Below are 5,316 nucleotides of genomic sequence, written 5' to 3' on the forward strand. Positions count from 1 at the left end.
CTTAGGAGCAGTTCCTCAGAGCTCTCCGAGATGCTGTCTCCCAGGCCACAGTCCTCATTTTGCCCCGAATAAAACTTAATTCACAGCTCTCACGTTGTGCTTTTTCTTTTTGAAGTTGGCAGGGGTCATGACCCACCTGTCCCTTCCGGCTTCATTCTGTGCAGGTGTAATTTTGTGGTGCCAGAGGGTGCTTTGGTTCCCTTTTCCGGAGATTCTGATTTGGACAGAAGCCCGATTCGGCTTCTGACGGTGGTCGTCAGGAACGTGTGGGACCAGCATCCTACTCCACGTTTTACGGTCCCTGCACTGGCACAGCTGTGGTTGGCATGGCCTCACCGCGCTGCCCCGCTGGAGCTGTCATCAGAGGCCACGGCTTCTCTGCTGGACCGGGCCGCACCTGGAGGCTGAGCGACCTCAGAGGGGACCGTAGCTACAAAAGCCTGAGAGGTTGGCCTGGACAGCCGTCCTGGACCTGCTGCTCTGCACGCCTCTGCTCAGTCTCTGGGCTCTGACCCTGCTGTGCCTCCTTGTTTCTGACTCTGTGTCAGGTATGTGCACCTGGCCGGCCCCTCTGTTTCCGCCTAGCCCACCTGGGTCCCCTGCTCCCCCCGCCCAGGTAGATTCCGTAGCACAGCACCTGGACCCCACCCCGGCCAGTGCAGGCCCCAGAGCCAAGCTTTTGAGACGTGAAAATTAGCTCCTACTTTTAACCGAAGCTTTTAAAAAGACAAGGTTTCTCTTTAACTCTGATCTGGTATTTTTAAAATCTTCAGATGATTTCTGTTCAAGGTCGGTGGTCTGCCCTCTTACCTTCTGCTTTAATCAATGTTGTTATTGTTTATTTATTTATGTATTTATTTATTTTTGGCTGCATTTGTCTTCATTGCTGCGTGCGGGCTTCTCACTGGTGGCTTCTCTTGTGGCGTAGCATGGGCTCCAGGCATGCGGGCTTCAGTAGTTGTGGCTAGCAGGCTCTAGAGCGCAGGCTCAGTAGTTGTGGCACACAGGCTTAGTTGCTCTGTGGCATGTGGGATCTTCCCGGACCAGGGATCAAACCCGTGTCCCTTGAATTGGCAGGTGGATTCTTAACCACTGCGCCACCAGGGAAGCCCAATGTTGTTTTTCTTTACTACTTGCTTTTTCCTTTTGATTCCTCTTACTTTTTTTTTTTTTTGGCCATGCCATGCTGCATGTAGGATCTTAGTTCCCTGACCAGGGATCGAACCTGTGCCCCCTGCAGTGGAAGCACGGAGTCCTAACCGCTGGATCGCCAGGGAAGTCCCTGATTCCTCTGACTTTTAAAAACTAATCTTGAGGGCTTCCCTGCTGGCACAGTGGTTAAGAATCTGCCTGCCAATGCAGGGGACACAGGTTCGAGCCCTGGTCCGGGAAGATCCCACATGCTGCGGAGCAACTAAGAAGCCCATGCGCCACAGCTACTGAGCCTGCGCTCTAGAGCCCATGAGCCACAACTACTGAAGACCGCACACCTAGAGCCTGTGCTCTGCAACAAGAGAAGCCACTGCAATGAGAAGCCCGTGCACCGCAACGAAGAGTAGCCCCCGCTCGCCGCAACTAGAGCAAGCCTGCACGCAGCAACGAAGACCCAACACTGCTAAAAATAAATAAAAATTTAAAAAATATATATTAATCTTGAACTCTTGAAGAGGGAGTTCTTAATTCCTATTTATTTTATCTTTAGAATTTCTTCCAGCTTAGTAAGCGATGGACTTTTTACTTCTTGGAGTGATGACAAGGGGCCCGGAGGTTCCAGCAGATTAGGAGCTGCTAAGTGGCTTTGTGGGTGATTTGGGGCAGAAGGCATTGTAGGAGTGGGGCACGGCTGGGATGGGAGGGGTGCAGTGCAAGCATGTGGACCGTGTGTGTGACACAGGTCACTGGGGCAGCCTGCCATGGTGTCGCCATTAGGTTGGCCTGGGGCTGAGTCACAAGAGTTACTCCAATGACAGTGATGTTCGTATTGCTGAGAACTTGCCGGGCACTGGGCCCTTTGCAGGCCTTCCCCACTGACCCGTGCAGCACCGTGTGCAGCCCTGCTTCTACGAGCTCCACTTTCAGCCCAGGAAACTGAAGTACAGAGCGTTTAAATGACACGGCTTGGGTCACACCGCTGTGCATGGCCAGGCTGGTATGAAGCTCGGCCTGATCAAAGCCTCTGGGCATCAGTGCTGTGTCCACCTGCCTTCCCTCCCGGAGGGGCTACCCTTCCCGCCTCCCTCGGCCTCCCACCCCGGCATCCTCCACTGTCCTTCCCTGACATCCCTGATTCTCCATAAAACATCTGCCTTTTTGTTTCTTTTTAGCCACGCCGTGCGGCTTGCAGGATCTTTGCTCCCTGACCAGGGATTGAACCCGGGCCCTCGGCAGTGCAAGGGCTGAGTCCTAACCACTGGCCCTCCGCGGAAGTCCCAAACATCTACCTTTTATTATACCTGCCTACTTGTTTACCTGCTGTCCAGTGGGCTGGCCCACACCTCACCCTGCGCTTTGAGGAGGGGAACACATCCCAAAGTTCACGAGCGGGTCTGAGTGCCTCACAGTGGTCCGTGTGGTCCAGAATTATGTTCCGGGTCATACAGGCACAGTGCACCGCGACTCACACCCCAGACAAATGAGCACAACCCACCTGCACACAGACTCACGCACACACACAGACACACATGTGCGTATAACCCCCAGAAACGCACACGCACACACGTGGATGCTCACACACACGTAGAAACATGCGCACGCGGGCGGCCCTCCCTCCCTGGGCTGCAGGGAAGTGAAACCCCTTGGGGAAGTGAAACGGTCGGGAGCCTGGGCTTCCAACGGGCCACTGGGGGGACAGAGTCCACGGTCACGGTCGCTGAAGCTGCCCCGAGGTAACTGGGGTCTCCTGGGTGGGGTCCGGGGACCAAGGCGTGTAGGTGGCTGGTGGCACTGCTGACTCACCTGGGCGGGGGCCCTGCCCGTGGGGTGAGTCCCGGGAGTGGGGTGGGGGCAGGGCAGCCTGGCTGCACCACCTGCTGCAGCCCAGGGACGTGACTCAGGCTCACGGCACCGATCCTTTCTTCTGAGCCTGCAAACAAGCTATTTTTGTAGAGCTTTTATGCGCCTTCTTTTTTTTTTTTAGAAATTTATTTAGTTTTTATTTTATTTATTTTTGGCTGTGTAGGGTCTTCGTTGCTGCACACGGGCTTTTCTTTAGTTGCGGCGAGCAGGGGCTACTCTTTGTTGTGGTGCGCGGGCTTCTCATTGCGGTGGCTTCTCTTGTTGCGGAGCACGGGCTCTAGGCACACGGGCTTCAGTAGTTGTGGCGCGCGGGCTCAGTAGTTGTGGCTCACGGGCTCTAGAGTGCAGGCTCAGTAGTTGTGGTGCACGGGCTTAGTTGCTCCGCGGCATGTGGGATCTTCAGGGACCAGGGCTAGAACCCATGTGCCCTGTGTTGGCAGGCGGACCCTTAACTCCTGTGCCACCAGGGAAGCCCCTATGCTCCTTCTTCTAAAAGGGAGGGAGGACATGAAGTGGCCGTGTGGACGGGATGACCCCTCCTCCTGCGCAGCCGGCTGCTCCTGACCTGCGCTGGACACACTTCGGTCTGGCCGGCGGGGAGGAGCCCCCAGGTGCTGGGCACACAGATGCTCTGGGGTCCTTGGAGAGGACCGAGTGGGAGGTCTGGGGGTGGTGGCCCTTGTTAAATGTCATGGGGAGAGGGGACAAGGGGCGGGGCCCTTGGTGGAGGATGTTGGGGGGCTGGATGGCTCCGTGATGGGGATGGCACAAACCTCACTGTCCTTCTGCCTGGAGATTTCAGCTTTGGCAAACACTGTCAACCAAGGAGAGATTTTAGGACCTGATGAAGTGGCAGGGATTCTCCGAAAGCCCAGCTCTCGGATTCGGGGTCCAGCCCTGCCACGCTGCCGTCCCAGTGGATGACCATCTGGTTCCTTCTGAAAATCTCCCCCTGCGTTTCCCCCTGCGTCTCCCCTGCGGTCTGGTATAATCATTGAATAAATACCTAGAATAATTGAGAGCCATCCCTGGAAAGGACCTTGGACGATGTGTCTTGACGACGGCCAGGCTCTCCGTCTTTGTTGTGTTGCTGTACCTCTATTTACTTACCATTTTTCTTTAAATTAACTGCTTTGAGTTTTTTATTCCACCTGAACAGGGATGACACGTGTGTCACACTTTGAGAACCACTGATGTCATCCAATTCACCCTTTTTTGCAAGTGAGGAAACAGACCCACAGTCATGAAGTGATTTGCCCAGAGTCTCACCAAGACGTGCTAATTTGGGGCTGGGCCTGGGGTCTCCCCATTTACAGTTTTGATTCTTTCTGGTGGAAAGCGTCATACTCTCATGTGTGCAGAAACAATTCCTAAATGTGGTTGCAGTAGTCAGCCCAGGTCAGGGTTCCTCCGCAGACCCAACTGGGGCAGTTCCTTCCTTCTTCCCTCAAATCCCCGCTCACTGGAGACCTGGGTCAGCTGCTCTCTGGAAGCTCCTGGAATCTTTGATGCTAATATTCTGAAATGTCAGGAACACATGTCGCTGTTGAGTGACTGTGCTGGGTGCCTGCTGGGTGTCTTGCCAACCCGGGGTGGTGGGGGGCAGGTCTTCATTTCTGGGACAATTTCTTATAGTATTTATTTCCTTTTTTTCTCCCATCTATTTTTTCTTTTTCCTTCTGAAATGTCTGTTATTTGGGTGTTGGGTTTCCTGAACCAATATTCTTCTCTCCTATTTTTGTCCTACTTTCTAAAAGCTTCTCTTCAGTTCCATCTTTTATATTGCTCGTCAATGTTTTAAATTTCAGCATTCATGTTTTTAATTTCTGAAAGCTCATTTTGTTTATTTTTTACACCGCCCTGTTCCTGTTTTGGGGACACATAACGTTTCTCATCTCTGTAGAGATATTAACTATGGTTCTTCTGGGCTTTCTTTCGTTTCCTGTGCTAGTTCCTTCTCTGTGTTATTTTTTAAGTTCCTTTGTTATGCTGGAGCCTTTCTTCATAAGCCTCGTGATCCTCTGCTCTCCGGCTGTATTTAAAAGTGAAACACTAAACATCGATTTCAGTGTTTCCCTGTGCATGTCAGCAGGGCTCGCGGGGAGGTCTGGGAGGCCTCGTGATGAACTTTTATGTGGGGACCCCCCCTTGTCTGTACCCAGAGGTCTCTTCTCTAGGATCTCAGAGAAGAAGCGTCGTGTGCATGCTGCCTCCTGGTCATCCGAGTGTAGGATGGGAGGAGGGCGGTCCAGCTTCAACACTAAACTCTTCAGCCTCCCCCCTTCCCAAGTCTCCAGCAGA

This window comes from Grampus griseus (assembly GCF_964374135.1).
Source record: "Grampus griseus genome assembly, chromosome: 11".
Taxonomy (NCBI): domain Eukaryota; kingdom Metazoa; phylum Chordata; class Mammalia; order Artiodactyla; family Delphinidae; genus Grampus; species Grampus griseus.